At 37.3% G+C, this 18,943-nt stretch overlaps 1 protein-coding gene across 2 annotated transcripts in view; it reads right to left on the bottom strand.

Annotated features, from left to right (window-relative positions):
• LOC123875960 (protein dead ringer) overlaps positions 1-18,943 on the bottom strand; it is a 172,796-nt gene that overhangs the window by 88,421 nt on the left and 65,432 nt on the right. The window lies entirely within an intron of this gene.

Raw genomic sequence — 18,943 nt, 5'->3', positions numbered from 1 at the left:
CTATTTCTTTTTTTTTGCTTTTATATATCCAAATAAGAGTATCTATCGTATTAATTTGTACATTATATTATGTAACTACTTACTTTTTTTTTTTTGATTTTCCTAGGTTAATTAAAGAGATTACTAAGTAACATATATTGTCCCTAAAAAAAAGATTTGATTTCTTTTCTATTCATTATGGTATACACAGAAGAGTGATAATATTTTCATATTTTTCTCACTTCGTAAATTATAATTTGTGCGTACAGTCATTCGCACCAAACTGTTGAAACTCGGACATAACCTATATGTATAACTGGAACACATAATCATAAAAACTAATTCTCCTTGCTTAATTACAGTTGGTCCAATATTTCCTCTTCCTATTTTGAAATTATGTGTCCTAATAATTCACATTTGATAAACAGCATATTAAATGACAGTTTAATGCCAGTGCGACCTTCTCACATCTTGTGTCCTTTGAATTTAGATATTGTATACAGATAAGCTATTTTATTGCAAGAAAAATTCTTAATTTGAATTTAAATAAAATGAGTTTGAGAAAATATCAATGCGATGTGGATCGATTTTCCTGCTCTTCCCCTAATTTTTTTTGTTTTCACCAAGCTGCTATTGTTAACTCATACCTATTAATTTATTTATTTTATTGTTTATTTATCATTTTTAATCCCCGACCCAAAAAGAGGGGCGTTATAAGTTTGACGGGTGTATCTGTGTATCTGTCTGTGGCATCGTACCTCCTAAACTAATGAACCGATTTTAATTTAGTTTTTTTTTTTTGTTTGAAAGGTGGCTTGATCGAGAGTGTTCTTAGCTATAATCCAAGAAAATCGGTTCAGCCGTTTGAAAGTTATCAGCTTTTTTCTAGTAACTGTAACCTTTACTTGTCGGGGGTGTTATACCTCCATTTTTAATTCGAACGTCATCAATGAGGGGCAACTCGCAAGAAGCTGGATTTAGAGTTCAGACGGCCCAAAACCGTGGTGTGTGAAAGTCCTTACAAGAGACATGTTCAGCAGTGAACGCCTATCGGTTAATGAACGTAGCAAGCCTAAGTAAAGTTAGGGTAGGTACATATTATATCAATGACTAGCTGTGCCCGCGACTTCGTTCGCGTGGAATAGTGACTTTTCGCGCTTTATATAGCCACGGACGCTCAGGCGCGAGGCGCCGTGATTCTTTAAATTGACATAACTTTTTTATTTATGAACCGATTGACATGAAATAAACACTAAATCCTAAGTGAAGCTTACTACAATATATTAGTGAAAACCGTATCTAAATCGAATAAGCCGTTTCTGATATTAGCGTGCACAAACACACAGACAAACAGACAAACAGACAAACAGACAAACAAAAAAATTAATTACAATTTCGGGTTCGGCATCGATATAATAACAACCCCTGCTACTTTTTTTTTATATATTTCCATTGTACCTACAGACACCACTTTTCTACAATTTTATTATATGTATAGATTTACATTGAATAATTAACCCATAATCCTAAATCAGCACAATCATCTACGTATCCAAACTAAGAAATTGATCATGTAATCCATCTTTGCATCGAGCAGTTCTTCCCCATTTATCCCATAATTGAAAACTCATGCGCAATTACGTATCGCCATTATAGTTCAGTTCACACCCTGCGTTTCGCACGGGGCAGGAAGATTTATCGATGTCCAATTTTAATTATCACCCAATAGTCACTAACTGAATAGACACGGAATAGACCCCTACGTTCGGGAGCCCCTTAATTACAATCCAATGTTTCTATTTACATCTCAATTTTGGAAATTGTAATCAGTTGATTATTATACGTAGCAAAAATAAATAAACCCTCCATTAATTTAATAACGCCGCCGACCGTTTCAATTAATATAAAGTAAATAAGTACAGATTCTGATCTCTAAATTCAACCTATCAATATTTTGGTGAGAATTAATGATATACAAAAAGACGTATAGATACCTACTAGATATAAACATATTGTACAACTAGCTGATGCCCGCAGCTTCGCCCGCGTGGATTTAGAGTCTGAAATCCCGTGGGAAAGTTGTCACAAAGTTCCTCTATCGATTAAAAAAAAAATTACTCAAATCGGTTCAAAAATCTCGGAGATTTCGGTGTACATAGGAAGAAAAACACAACTCCCTTTTTGAAAGTCGGTTAAAAAAGTAGCCTATTTTACTCCCTGATCAATCCTCTACTTGTCTGTGAAAACCCCGTCAAAATCGGTCCAGCCGTTCCGAAGATTAGCCTTTTCAAACAGACAGACAGACAGACAGACAGACAGACAGACAGACAGACAGACAAAAATTTTAAAAACGTGTGATTCAGTGTTGGTATCGTTCAAATAACCATTTGAGCTTAATATGAGGTAGTTATTTCGAAATTACAGACAGACACTCCAATTTTATTTATTAGTATAGAAGACTTCAAACTAGGACATTTGCTTCACATTTGTAGAGCACTCTCTTCTACTCTCATGCGTTTTTATCTTCTCTCTACTTCTCTTCTTTTCTCTTATATTCAACATCATCAACCGAGACCACAGCTGGACGTGAGACAGACATAAGTGTCTTGTAAGGAGTTCCATACGCCACAGCCTTGTGTCAACTGAATCCAGCGACTGAAACACCCGGAAAATATTCTCGTTTTTTGGGCAGTCGTATACACAAGACTTGTTGCCTGTTGGGCAACAGCTATGAACATTAAGTGTAACGAGCATCCAGTTGTCAGCAACTCTAGGAAAAAAATGTAATAGGACAATATCAATATCCCTCGATGCACAATAAAGAAAACACCACACCGCGATAGCCGACATCACTCATGGCGCACATTTCACAATAATTAAAGCACAGTGTAAAACACCTATAAACTGCTAGTAAAGAGTTAATGGACTGGCTTCATTACCTCGCCACGCCCTCCCGCTAGGTGGCGCGCCCGCTTGTTTTATTGCCATTCATTCCGATCAAATGATTGATTGCACGATATCAGTTTTAATGATCATTTCTAATAGGAACCATTTCGCACAACTCCAATTTTAAATTGGAATTAGAATGTCCGTTCCGTAATTTTCAAACAAGAACATCGTATTCCTATTATTTGCTTTTTTTTTATTCAGATTCAAGTAAGCCCTTGACTGCAATCTCACCTGGTGGTAAGTGATGACGCAATCTAAGATGGAAGCGGGCTAACCTGGAAGGGGTGTAGCAGTTTTTATTAAACACATACCTACGCCTTTGGTTTCTACACGGCATCGTACCGGAACGCTAAATCGCTTGGCGGCACGGCTTTGCCGGAAGGGTAGTAACTAGCCACAGCCGAAGCTTTCCACCAGACAAAATGCTTGCTTATTTATGTTCTAAATTAAGTAAGTAGGTTCAAAAGATGAAATAGAAAAATAAAAATAAATTGAAACGTAGGTAGGTAGGTATACGTCTTACATCTTAGACATCAATGTCCCCATTAGAAAATGCACAGCAAAAAAAACTATTAAAATTCAAATCAGTTTTTCATTTTCATCAGTTTCAAAAAGACAAGTAGTAAACAATCTCATTTCTCTAGAGCTAATCAACGTCGGAATTAAACCACAAATTGCTTCGAAAATAGAAAGAATCGTAAGCGTTGTTTCTTGTTATTGTTTACGCTGGAAAATCAAGAATCACAGATATTTTATGTGCGGAGAGACGTGTTCCGTTCTCGCCTCTCGGATGGGAGATAAATTATTGAAATTGATATAACAATGGATAACGATACAAAGTGTTTCACAGTTGGGAAGGTCGTAAAGAGGAAACGTTGCAGGCCGTGCTTTGTGATTGCCGCTGTCTAAACAAATCTAGCGCGCTGTGACGTATGGTATGAGGAAGCAGAAAGCGCTTACAGCGGACGGGAAAAAGCGCTTTCCTTATAATTGGAAATGTTTTCCGAAAAAACCTTTCAATCCAAATCCGCCAGTATCCAGCGGCACCCTCTGACTCATTTGATGTCTTCCAATGTTGCGCTTTCCGGTGCCAATTCGCCATTCCAGGACTTTAGGACCCCAATATCTATCGTTTTTTCGAACTATGTGCACTGCCCATTGCCACAGCGTCGCAACCCGTTGAGCTATGTCGATTACGCTGGTTCTCCTACGGATCCCCTCATTTCTGATTTGATCACGTAGAAAACTCTAAGTATATCTCTCTCCATCGCCCAGTGAATCAGGAGCGTTCTTGTGAGACCCATAGTTAGAGACCATGTCTTGGATCCACATAAATCATCACTGGCAGCACCTGTGTTCGAAGGCTTTGGTCTTCAAGCACTGAGGAATTTTGGACGAGAAGATATCTCGAAGCTTTCCAAACGATGCCCAGCTGAGTTGGATTCGGCGGCTAACCAGCAAGTAACACTAACAAAAAAAGTTGTTGTCATAACAAATATTATAGCAATAATTTATTTGTTCCAGCAATTGTAGATAGGGAGTGGCTTACGTTAAGCTCATTAAGCGACTTCCCCGAAGCTCGATAGATTCCCGATCAAAGGGCTTTGATTGTTTTCCCTGCGACCGGCGGATTCCGTGTATTATAAGACGTTTAGGGGCGTACAAGCACCATATTGTCGTAAAGTGAAAGATTCCCCGTAAAGTGTGCTGAGCACTACTTAATTGTAAATTTTCTTAAAATGTTGCGTGAAAATTCTCAGCAAAAGCTTGCATAGTGCAGAACTGCGATTTGTAATCAACAAATGAGAATTAACTTGAGATACAAAGGCAAGTACCCAGTTACCAGTTTTTCTCCCAAAAACTTATAATTTAGAAGAATGAAGAAGAAAAATTAAAAAGAAAAAAATAGGTTGCCAATCAGTCGGCACTCGGCAAACACAAATAAAGTTCAAGTTACACTAAGCAAAAAAAGCGGCGCCTTATCGCTCGGTCAAGCGTGCTTGGCGAATAAAGTCGACATAGGCGAATGTGGATCGAATCAGGGGTAATAAAAACATATTGTCGCAACACGACAAAGGCCGCCGACGCGAAGGCCGACCTAATAAACAATTACGCTTATAAATGTACAATAAAACTGCTGTTCGGCGTTTTATCGAGCGAATCGTTGCCAAGATGTGTGCACTATTGTTTTATTCCAAGGGCTGTACAAAGAAACTTGCTTGAGCATAATCACCTCGAGAAAAATATTTTAAAGATAAGTAGGCGACTAAAGTTTGTTGCAGGCAAATGTGCTTTAAATAAAAGTTGGCAATGCAGTTTGTGCATTTGGTATGAGCGACTCTGTGACTCATTCAAAGCACACGTAGAGTTGACGAGAAGCTATGGTATTTTTTAAATGTTACAAAGGGCCGATTTTCCAACCATCAATTAACTTTTATCTGAGGAATAAATTGACGTATTGAGAGATTTCCTATACAAAACTGTCAAACCCTGAAGTTATTCCTCAGATAAAAGTTATTTGACGATTGAAAAAGAGGTCCTAAATAGGTACCTATAGAGCGCGCAACAAGTTATTCCTCAGATAGGTAAAAGTTATTTGACGATTGAAAAATCGGCCCTACCTACCTATAGTGCGCACAAAACAAGTAGGTACTTAGTACAATCTGAAGTTACAGTTTTTGAGGGCAAATCGTTCTGCCCCGGGAATACAATCATAAAAATTACACACTGTATAATATAACTAATATGACAAAATTATTAAAGCACCAGAGTTATGATAGAAAGCCCTCAAGTAAGCAATGCAAAAAGGTACATAATACCACAGTACAAACACTGTGATAATACTGATCTATATATTTTACCAAGCAAGCTTCCTAAAGCGTAAAATTCAGGAGATACGTAGTAGGTACAGTCGTACACTAATAAAATTTCAGCCTCCCCGCCGAAAGCAAAAAACGTTGTAAATTTAAAATGAGAACAGGAAGTGATAACCCGCGGGTCGGCTGCGTCTGCGCACCCCGCCTTCACTTCACTCACACTAACATATTCGCTTAGAGATTATAAAATTACTCGTGTTTTATTAATTTAAACAGAACAGTGTTAGAGATTCACGATTTAACAGGGTTCTCTCCGTCACTCATTTCATACAATCGTAGTTCCAATTTCATTTGAATATTAAGCAAGCAACGTCCATGAAATTTTGCAGACATATTCTAGAAACTAATATCTGTGTCTGTGGTGTTTTAGATTTTTCTAAAAATATGTAGTTTTAAAATTACAGGGGCTCAAAGATTTGTTGAAAATTTTTAAGACCGCGTAACTTTGAAACCGAATATTTTGACAGAAATCTGGAAAACCACAGACATAGATATTAGTTTTTAGAATATGTCTGCAAAATTTCATGGACTTTGGTTGCTTAATATTCAAATGAAAGTGGAACTACGATTGTATGAAACGAGTGACGGAGGAGCCCTCTTAAATGAAACAGGTAGAAAACACAACTTATATCCACCAAGTAAGTATTATTCTTGGACTTTTTTGAATTTTGTGGCTAAGTCTATTGTAGCCAATCTCTAAATAAACTAAATTGGCAGGTCTAAATCTAGAGCTTATCCTTTTGCGTTATGAACAAAGATTGTGTGCAACAGAATCAGCCATATTTTTTAATTTTTAGGGTTCCGTATCTCAACAGGAAAAACGGAACCCTTAGAGGATCACTTTGTTGTCTATCTGTCTGTCTAGCTTTCTGCTCCAGAGGCGACCGTCAAATGGATATTTTACTAATATTTTTTGATGATTAGGTTATAAAACTTAAATGAAATATTACTAGTAATGAAGTTGTAGGAAATATAATTCATCATTAATTAGATTTGCGTTATGACTTTATGAGGAAAAAGCATAATCACGTTTTGAATAACAACTTCCTTCGAGATCCCAAATTGAAACCAACATTTGGTTAGCAGTTTTTGCTTTCAAAACATTCCAATAAAATGTTTATCACCCGTTGCATGCACATGTGACTCTAACGCGGAGATTATTCCAAAATTTCCAGATTGCCTCCCCGGGCAAAAAATAAATAAATCCAGGGCAAAAAATCACCCGATCCTTGAGATTACGAGCCCCTTGAAATACAGCTTACAGTTATTTATCGGCTCAGATTCGGTAAAGTTATGAAGGATGTGCACTGTTTAGTATGGTTGTAGGTTATTAACGTTGGATGTGGTTATAAAAATGTTAAGAAACATTTGAACAGTTTATAGCTGTTGTTTATCGCATTATCAATTTTAAGAACGATGGAAATATCTTTGGGTTAGGTCAAGGACCATTAAAACTATCTCCTGATCCCTCCTCAGCTTCACTTGAGTGGAATTTTCGAAAATCTATGAAGGGGTGCAATTTCAACAAAAAAATCACGAACACGAACTTTTAATTTTTACCCGATAGCTCAAATATCATAGAACAGAATATAATAGATTTTTATTCAAGTGGAGTTTTACAAGTGCTTTTAGCAAAATAATTTACCATACCTAATTATAATAAACTTACTTTAAGATTTCAAGTCTGTAACCCCAGCAGTTTAGGCTGCGCGTTGATAGGTAGGATCAGTCAGTCGGGTCAAGTATTTTTATGTGTATCGATTAAAAATATCTTATGGTTTAACTAAGTTTTTTGTAATTAGGCACCCAACATTTCCTTTCTAGACGATAAGTTTACTGAGTAAATAGATGCCATTTTTCAGCTAAACGTGCTTAGTTTACAGTAATACAGCAAATAAACAAAAGCGCAGCATGACATAAACAGTATAAACATCCATGTCCTTGATACTACTGAGGGTTCTATTTATACACGGCAGATGCGCCCCGTGCCCCGTGCGAGGCTATTTCAGGCGCCCTCCCTTCTGGACCATCCCCGATCTAATCCTTGAGTTGCCCTCGGGTAATACGAAACTGGCATCATGCAACGTTTTTATAGCGACGTGTGCACTCTATATATCAAGTTTGCATATGCAATGCAACCTATTTAATATAATTAATAGCTCGTTCACACAGACTGCGTAAGCGTGGTGTAAGCGTAGACGTAGCGCGTTCCATTGCGTTGTAATCACGTTGTAATGTATGAAACATGGCATACCGCTTGCGTGGCATGAACGTTCGCGTAGACGTAATGCGTGCAGTTATGTCTCAATCATCATCATCTCAAAATTAAATTTTTTATGAGCTCGAACTTTTTGTGTGATTCATCATGAATCATAACCGACCCCGTAAGAACAGATCTCTTTCTACACAAATGAGAACAGACTTCATACATTTTTATGAAAACATCATGATCATGGAAAACTCTTAGGTATGTAGATTTCCCACGACGTTTTTCTTCGCCCTTTAAAGTTTAAACCAAGTGATATTCAATTTTTAAAAAAGCAACATGATTCCGCAAAGTTAGAAGGACGTGCTCGGGGTCAAACTCCATTTTGGAGTGCCCCGGACCAACACAATATGATCACATTTTGCAAAATCTATCGGCGACTGAACTGATTAATGGGGCTTATTCTTTTGCACACAATCTTTAAACAAAATAAATTTTACTGATAGGTCTAAAAATACCACCCATTTACGCGGGGAGTATTATAATACTATATCACCTTTCCCTTTAGAGATTTTTTGGATAGACGTTGGGCCTTGGGGTCCCATGGTGCTAGAATGGCGACTTCGAAAACGCAGCGTGCGTTGGAACTGAAGGCCTCCCACTAGGCTAACAGACGACATCAAACGAGTCGCAAAGAGTTGCTAGATTCAGGCGGCGCAAGACAGTGGGGTGTAGAAATCCCTACGAGAGACCTAGAAGGTATGTCCAGCCGTGGACGTCTGACGGTTTATAATGGTGATGATGATGATTAGAGATTGTTTACAACACAGAATCAGCCACAACACCTACAATATCTTTAAGGACCGATTTTTCAATCATCAAATAACTTTATCTTAGGACTAATTTCAACTATTAACAGATTTCCTATACAAAAAATGTCCCTCTTTATTCCTCAGGTAAAAGTTATTTGAAGATTAAAAATCGGCGCTTAGCCTTTACATTTATATTACCTTCATTTCCAATTATATCGCGATGCAATTTAGCAAATCTGATATTCAAAGTTGCATTGCATTGAGCTGTATTTATAGAAGTTGCATAGCGTGCATCGTTGCAGGAGTGACAGCAGTCAGGTCACCCGACACGTTAATGTGCGCTGAGCCGATACATATGGCGAGATATCGGATTAGAGTGGCCATTTTGAAAATCGAATTTAATGATAATAATTATTTTCTTCGAGCTAATTTTTCAATCACACTAATATTATAAAGGAGAAAGTTTGTATGTATGTGTGTGTGTGTATGGTTTTTTACTCCTTCACGCAAAAAGTACTGAACGGATTGGGCTGAAATTTAGAATGGAGATAGATTATACCCTGGATTAGCACATAGGCTACTTTTTATCCCGGAAAATCAAAGAGTTCCCACGGGAATTTTAAAAACCTACATCCACGCGAACGAAGTCGCGGGTATTCAAGAGGTTTTGACATTTCTTTTATAGGAAATCTGTCAAAACGTCTTTATTCCTCAGATAAAAGTTATTTGACGATTGAAAAATTGGCTCGCAGTGTAGGTACTATTGCTTTATGCTATGAAATAAAAATAGTCATTTTTCTCATAGGTAGGTACATAACTAAATCACAACAACAAGAGTAAAGAGTATAAAGCTAAGTGAACACTTAGGTATAGTTTAGTCAAGACACGCGTCAGTGTGTCCAGCCAAGTTCTAATAAGCATGTTATTTTTACAGGTGGGTCCGAATTTTAGATCTAGAGAACTAAAAAATAATAAAATGATAGGCGAAATACGTTTGTATGGAAGAGCGCGTAAGAAGTGTAACTTTAAGGATTCAAGATACAGACCATTTTCTAGCACTTCTTTTACAAGCATATTAAATATATAGGTAGGTATAGGTACCTACCTATTTGATTCATGTATGTTTTATTCGAATCTCTGAACCCCAGACCCGTAACAGTATAATTTCTACAATCTTGAGAAAAATTTAGTTTGAAGCAGAGATTAAAAAAAAAAGGTCCTTACTTCGAGAATCAAGGTATGGTATGTATGGAATAATTTAAAATCACACCTTTGCACTTTGCCAGTTTATTATTTAAATATTACGTGCGACAGAACATTTACAGATTAATTGTATTGGATCATAAAAGTCATCATTTGATGTGACGATGATTTCTAGGTAATCTAATACAGATCATGGATATTTGGATTTTCAAAATTCAAATCCTAGAACGCTACATCGCTTGCAGAAAATATAATTATACCTACCTAATGAAGAACTCTTCTTATAGATATGGTAAAAGGACAGTGTTTTCTATTCAGGACTTAGGTTGAAATGTATAGACCGCACTTTGACTTTAACATTTATGCCAGCGGTATAACACTGTCTCGTTTTAACAGTGTCTTAAGTCTGAGCGAATGTCTGTCACTTAATGATTCGTCTGGTAACAAGATTGGACTGCAACATAACGCGTAAACCGCATGCAAACCCCCCGTGCTCGTCTGCCAGAAATAGCCAGTCAGCTGGGGTGCGTCGGCTATGCGATTAAACGCAATCATCAGTAGCAGATAACATAGGTGCTTACCAACTATTTTATACTAGCTGATGCCTGCGACTTCGTCAGCCTGGATTTAAGTTTTTTAAATATGTTTAGGGGTACCTCAAAAGGAAAAAACGTAACCCTTATAGGATTACTTTGTTGTCTGTCTGTTTGTCAAGAAAACCTATAGGGTATACTTCCCGTTGACCTAGAATTATGAAATTTGGCCGGTAGGTAGGTCTTATAGCACAAGTAAAAGGAATAATCCGAAAACCGTGAATATGTGGTTGGTTACATCACAAAAAAAATCAAGTGTGTACGGAACCCTTTGTGTGCTTGTCCGACTCGCACTTGATCGGTGTTTTTGGAACTTTCCAGATTGAGTCACGTCGGCCGCCAGAGCTTGAATAGGTATTTTATCTACATCGAAGCCTCCACAGATAACGTTACAATAACGTTGTTCAAACGCAATTAGTTATGTTCTCGTCCAAATGACATTATTATTCAAAACTAAACGACAACTATATCGGTGACGAATCTTATCGGCGAGGATGTTTTGAAACACACGTACACAAATAAAGGTGGTTACAGTACTGCCACTTTTATGTTATCATCATCGTTATCAGCCTGTGGACGTCCACTGTTGGATATAGGCCTCCCCTAAACAGCGCCACCACATCCGATCCTCAGCCTTCCTCATCCAGCCGCTTTATATCGTCAGTCGATCATGCTGGAGGGCGTCCCAACACTAGGTCTCCACTCAAGGATTTTCTGGCTCCACTTTTATGTCGCATCGGCAAAATTTGTTTGCGCACAAAAAGCGCAGCCTAACGCTGACTAAAACCGAATTTATATTTGAAGTTTTATATATTTTTTGTTTTTTTATTTTAAGCATCATTATTTTTGTAATATTATGTTTATTAAGCCCCGACCCAAAAAGAGGGGTGTTATAAGTTTGACGTGTGTATCTGTGTATCTGTCTGTGGCATCGTAGCTCCTAAACGAATGAACCGATTTTAATTTAGTTTTTTTTGTTTGAAATGTGGCTTGATCGAGAGTGTTCTTAGCTATAATCGAAGTAAATCGGTTCAGAGGTTTGAAAGTTATCAGCTCTTTTCTAGTTTCCTTATAGAGGTTTTTGTGTCGGGGGTTTTAAAATTTTTAATTTACACTTGTTGTGTTTATATTATGTGTTGGTTCAACAAATAAATCTCATTCTATTCTATTCTATAAGTAGATAAGTACCTGTACTCAGTGCAACTCAATACAGGTTTCATTAGCATTTAGAGAAAATTTCACGAGGATGGTTTTATAATGTATAATGTAACATGACATATTCATATTTTCTGTGGAATAGGTACCTAAGTCAACCCGTGCAAAGCCGGGCGGGTCTACTACCTAGTGGATAGATAAAATATGTAGCTGACTCTACGCTCGTATACGTACGAGTAGATACTTACAGCATTCGTAATCGTACCGATTTATGAACATTTTAAGGCTAATTGCGTCGACAAATCGGCTATTTAACGATAATAGCCGCATCTAAATCTAAAAAAAATATATAATGACTTGAACACGCCTTAATTAGGATCGGAAGTCTCGAATGCTTTTTAATGTTTAGTTAATTTGTTTGTTTTCATTGTTACTGTCATCGTGTAAGGCAGCGACTGCCTCAGAAAAACTATAAATATTCTAATAAGGTAGAGCTGATAACTTTCAAACGGCTGAACCGATTTTCTTGGATTATAATATCTAAGAACACTCTCCATCAAGCCACCTTTCACACAAAAAAAAAATTAAAATCGCTTCATTAGTTTAGGAGCTACGATACCACAGACAGATACACAGATACACTCGTCAAACTTATAACACCCCTCTTTTTGTGTCGGAGGTTAATAAAAAGCAATGATGAGGTCTAAATTGGAGCGCGCTTGCCTTGAAGATGGTGGATTTACGTTTTCCAAAATCCCGCGGGAACTTTTTGATTTTCCGGGATAAAAAGTAGCCTATGTGTTAATCCAGGGTATAATCATTTCAGCCAAATCCGTCCAGCAGTTTTTGCGTGATTGAGTAACAAACATCCAAACATCCACACTTTCATATTTATAATATTGTTAGGATTATCTAAGGATGCCGATTGTCGACGCGACTTTCAGAGTTGCTTGCTGTAGTATGGTGATGGAGGAACAAAGTTGTTGAGTATCTGAGAAAAATATCGAATGCGTACACAGTTTTCCACTCTTTATAGGTGCTTTATCTTTAAATATAGTACAAGTAAGTAACTATGCTAATAATGGATTATATTCCGCAGCTTGTTTTGCTATGCTCACGCAACTACAATGATAAACTAAATACATGCCGCCATAATGTGCGTACTAACATTTGTTACGGTTTCAAAGTTAACTTAATTGACTGAAACAATTGATCTAATAAATATAAATATGGGTTACAGATAGGGAAAAGAAGTTATGACTAATTATTTATTATTTATACACTTAGTTATATTAAAAATCTCCATCATTTATCATTATCAGTCTGCGGATAGACACGTAAAGCCTTCACAGTTTTCTCTATTTAGTCCTTTGTCTAAATGAAGAAAATTGTGAAGGAGGTCTAGACTAGACTAATCCTCATTGTTGTCCGCATCTTTGTTTTGAACCTCGAATCAAAGATACGAGGTGGCAAAATAAAAATTCGGAAAGAGCACATCGAAATCTATAAAACCACCAATTTGCAAAACTCCCTGAAAACTTTCTATCTAAAATTACCAAATGACTGGGCTATTACGGATAACTTTGTTAACTTAGTATAACAATACAACATTGTTTGTGGAAATCATTATTTACTTATGCAATTTGAATAGGAAAATGATCATTAATTTTAATGTCTAATCACGTTTTGTTTTATGGAAAATTGTTATCATGTTTGTTGTTGTCAAATGATTAAAAATGAAATGAATAAACATAGACAAAGTAAATACAATACATTTTAGCGATTGATTTACTATAAAGTAACGACCACCTTCGTCCGCGTGGATTTAGGAATTTCAAAAATCTCTGGTTTTTTCGAGATAACAAGAAGCTTGTGTCTGTCTCCAGGATGCAACCTATCATTGTGCCAAACGTTCAAAATCAATTAAAATAATTGCCCATTAAAAGGTAACAAACAGACAGTCAGACACGCTTTCATACTTATAATATTAGTATATGTACATATTAGTATAGTTGACCTAGTCTAAAATCTAGCAAAAACTAAATAGTTTGAAGACAGATGCGCCTAAATCGAGTATTTCAAGTGTATAAAACATTCCGGACCGATAAAAGTATTGAAAACATCCACCCGATAACTCGTCTAGACGGAATAAATATCCCGAAACACTCGAATGCCAGCTCGATGGCTCACTTGGCTAATCGTTTAAGTTGCCAGTTTAAAAAACATCGTTTTTTTCGAACCTACTGCACTTTAAAAGGTTGAAGGCGAATCTAACAGGGCACACGCATTTAAAACATTTTAAACGAGCTTGTTTCGAGATTACGGCTCTTTGGGTGTGGGCACGGTCGTCATGAACTGTCTAATGTGTTCCAATAAAAGGGACAAATCGTAAAACACAATCAATAAAAGTGTCCCTCTTTAACAGCTATTGTTCTATCCATTCTATCACTAAAATATTTTTTTTTATTCCGATACAATTTAGCCCTTGACTGCAATCTCACCTGGTGGTAAGTGATGGTGCTGTAATCTAAGATGCGGGCTAACCTGGAAGGGGTTCAGATACTTGACTGCAATCTCATCTGGTGGTAAGTAATGATGCTGTCTAAGATGAAGGTTAACCTGGAAGGGGTATGCCAGTTTTCATTAAACCCATACTCCTTTGATTTCTACATGGCATCGTACCGGAATGCTGTACGGCTTTGCCATTAGAGTGGTAACTAGCCACGACCGAAGCCTCCCATCAGACCAGACCAGAAATTTAGAAATTATAAAATTCCAAACCCTTCCTTAGCCCTTTCTGTAAGTGAAGTCTGAGCAAAGTCAAAGCCCCTACGCTCTATACCTAGATCTCACCCTAAATGTAGGTACCTACCTGTGTGAGGAAGTGAGCCTGCGATAGATTTATCAAGATGATGATGATAATGATAGTGATTTTTTTTTCTGTTGAAGGTAAAGTGCTGGCAGCAGCACTCTGCTAAGATTACAATCTAGCCTATGAGTGAAGCTTAAACATTATATTAACCTAAACTTATAAAAATACTTATACCTAAGAACCGGTCCATTAACTTATCTTAATTTATGGTTGAGAATTTCTACTAGGTGACACTTGGTTCTTGTGTTCTTGTTGCACTAGCACGATACAAATCATGAATTTCCTATGGCATCCCACGTCTTTTTAGAGCAAAGGCAACACTTCATTCTGCCACTAGAAGTAATGCATTTTTAATAAAATACATGACTAAATATATTGCAAAATTATAAGTGATAAATTGCATAAATCAAACGTGTAGTCAATAAACAACGCGCCCCCTAGCGAGTGTTTCGCGCTTGGTGTGAAAAATGTGCGATCGCCGTGCGCCCGCGCAAGAAATACGTGATGGTAATAAAAGGAATCATCCATTATTTCATATTTTGTTATAATGAAACTATGTTTTAGCTATAGCATATTGACCTGGCTTAGTTGGGATTGGTTAAGTGGTCAAATATATATTTTATTAACATCAACATAAGAGTCTTTTTATAAATTAAACTTAAGTAAATCTAAATTAAAACTAAAAAAATATTGATAAATCAATTAAAAATTAAAATGAATTAAATTAAAACTAAAACCTCCTAAAGCGAAAACACCAGTATTATTCAAAACATTGATATATTTAAACTGAATAAAAAATCAATATAACCGATCGTATAAGCCATTAATCGAGACTAAGGGCAGACATTCACACCCCGACATTGTTGCTTTTAAAATCGTACATTAACGCCACACGAGTAGATATAATGCGTCGCCTTTGTGCGCCTGCGCATTGTGTGATGCGGTTCTGTTTATGATGTAGGAGGAATTAGCGCGTGCTCTTCTATACATGGCAACAAAGGCCTCGTGACCGACGCCTTATGGTACCAACTTGAAAGACTGTTGACCCCTTTTTATTTCCCTTATTACTCACTAGCTGATACCCGCGACTTCGTTCGCGTGGATGTAGGTTATTAAAATTCCCGTGGGAACTCTTTGATTTTCCGGGATAAAAAGTAGCCTATGTGCTAATCCAGGGTATAATCTATCTCCATTCTAAATTTCAGCCCAATCCGTCCAGTAGTTTTTGCGTGAAGGAGTAACAAACATACACACACACACACACACACACACACACACACACACACACACACACACACACCACACACCACACACACACACACCACACACCACACACACACACACACACACACACATACAAACTTTCTCCTGTATAATATTAGTGTGATTATAATGTTTTTTTTTAAAGAATATTAGTCATTTTAATCATGACTAACATTCCCCTTTCCCCTCCAACTAAGCGTTAAGCTTGTGCTAAGAGTGGATACCACAATAGTGCAACGGGTGGGGTTTGAACCTCCGACCTTTCGGTTTTCAGTCCGCTCCTATAACCGTTGAGTTATTGAGGCTTAATATTATTTCTAGCGGACGCAGTAGGTATCAGAATATCATTATTTAATGGTTAATATATTATAAGTAATTAACCATATTTATGTATTATCCACCTCGGCAGGGCAGCGACCAGGAAGCTTCGAAATGTCTTCGCGTCCAAAATTTCTCAGTGCTTGAAGTCAAATAATAAAACGAAGTCGACAGCCAAAATTTTCGAACAGTATGTGTTGCCAGTAATGACTAATGATATACCTATAACTATTGTGGATCCGACATGTAGTAACTATGGACCTCTTAAGAAAGCTCAGAGGTACTCAGAAGGCGATGAAGAGAGCGACGTGTTGGAGTTGGTCTACACGATCAAATCAGAAATGAGGAACTCAATAAAAGAACCAGATATTAACCGGCATAGCTTAATGGTTGCGAAGCTGAAGTGGCAATGGGCAGGCCACATACCTATGTATGAGCTTTGCCTATTTGTAGATTTATGATATGTTTGGTTAACGCTACCAATAACAATAATATACTAAATGTTTTATTAAAGCACACACTGAAGAGTAGCGGGAAAAGTCCGGTCGTAAAACCATAGACACCGATATATTTCTCAAATTTTCCATGCGTCCATAATAACCACCATTTTACAGACAACACTTTCACTTGCGAACTCGTAACGTTATAAAGTATCCACGAAGCACAAAGGAGTAGATTACACGTCCTTTGAAGTGAGGCAAGAAGCGCGAAGACCGAGATAAAAGCAGTAAACACGTTAATTTTACTCAAAACGGTGCCATATGTTATTGGCAAGGACCACCATACACGCTGCTACAAGATAATCATACCTATATGATACATTCAAATTCAGAATCAAATATGGGTAAATAGTGAAGATGATACCAAAACATTAGCCGATGGATGATATAATCTATACTTTAGTTTTCCTTAGTTTGCTTAAATGATAAACAAATCTCAAAATTTTTTACAAGGAACCAAAAGCTTATTTTGCTATAATCCGCCAACCCAAAGCAATCTTTATGGTGCAACATGCAGTATGCGACATGCACCGCCCACCATCCCACTGATAAACATGCAGGAAAAGCCAGCACCAAGCAAGCCACATGGACCACCACCACGCAGCACCATAGAAATCCCAACACTCACACAACTCGACGCACGTTTCGCCCCGACACCGGAGCATCCTTACAATTGTATGTACAGTTGATGTAGACCTTACAATGCCTAATTGCAAAGTCTTTGTAATTAGGCATTGTTGCACCATACACATTGCTTTGGTTTGGCGGATTATAGCAAAATAAGCTTTTGGTTCCTTGTATATCATGGACTTCCGCAAAATAACGCCTGCTTCTATACTACGCAAAAACTTTCTTGGCGAAACGCATAAGCGACGCAATTTGTCCATCACTTTGGACCTTCTGGAGTTAGATTTTCACTCGCATTCATTGACAGTTCATGGCAACAAGGTTATAATACGAGCAGCATATAGTGCGCCTATCAGCGGGAAGCTATTTGATTTTATCTTATAAGTAAAACTAAAGCATTTTGCAGTTGTGGCAATAGCCGACTAATCGGCTTCGGCTTTGGCCAGAAATCGATCTTCGATTGCACATGATTTCAACTGTAGATGAACCATCCAAATGAATTTAAGCTCCTGTCAATCCATATTTCCAGAAACGTCGGATCATCATCCAATCCTCAAGTTAAATATTTTTGTAATTATTACATTATGATAATAACAAATGATTACTTCGCCGTTTTTCTGTGCCCATGCACTTCGGGGAAATGTCTGGTAATGAATGGTACTCCTTACCAGTTCGGGTTAAAGACACGTTTTACATATTATTCTGGCTGTAAATTGTCGTGTAACAAGGCAATGCAAGCGTGATCGAGTTTTATTTCTTTCTTCGATGATAATGCCCTTAACAGCTTGTTAGTTGCGTCGTGAAAGGTGGCACGGTAGGTAGGATATTTATTTGTAAACTAATTTATTAAAACCTACATTATTATGAACGAGTAACAAAAATAGACCCATTGAAGGCGATTGAACAATATTATCCTCCAAAGTCTAACCCTCGCCGGGTGACAGAAGATTATTTCTCAATCCGGTCGGGTCGGAACACAAAACTGTGGGTCGGAATGACCCCTCGTACGGAATCCCTCCAAACCAATGAAATATGTATCAAACAAAGGAAAAACGGGTTACGTTGGGTGGCGAATAAAGAAAGCTATTGGACAACTATCAATGCGAAGTTATGAATAACTTATCAAAGGGGTTGCGAGGGTTCAACAGACCGATTTGCGGTGATTATGTTGTTGTGGGGTAAATATTTACTGCGATTTATGTAAATTGACAGGTGCCACTGGTCTGGTCCTTTTTTAACCCCCGACCCAAAAAGAGGGATGTTATAAGTTTGACGTGTGTATCTGTGTATCTGTGTATCTGTGTATCTGTGTATCTGTCTGTGGCATCGTAGCGCCTAAACGAATGAACCGATTTTAATTTAGTTTTTTTTGTTTGAAAGGTGGCTTAATCGAGAGTGTTCTTAGCTATAATCCAAAAAAATTGGTGCAGCCGTTTAAGAGTTATCAGCTCTTTTCTAGTTTTCTTGTAGAAAAGAAGGTTACATAACCGTTAGGTTCATAATATTATGTCAATTGACAAATGTCAAGCTGTCAAGATGGACGTTGCCTTGATACATAATTATTTATTTGAAAATGATGTTTTGGAAAAC

Source organism: Maniola jurtina, chromosome 20 (genome assembly GCF_905333055.1).
Source record: "Maniola jurtina chromosome 20, ilManJurt1.1, whole genome shotgun sequence".
Taxonomy (NCBI): Eukaryota; Metazoa; Arthropoda; class Insecta; order Lepidoptera; family Nymphalidae; genus Maniola; species Maniola jurtina.
The sequence above is the reverse complement of the archived record's forward strand: the minus strand, read 5'-3'. Positions and strand labels throughout refer to the sequence as shown.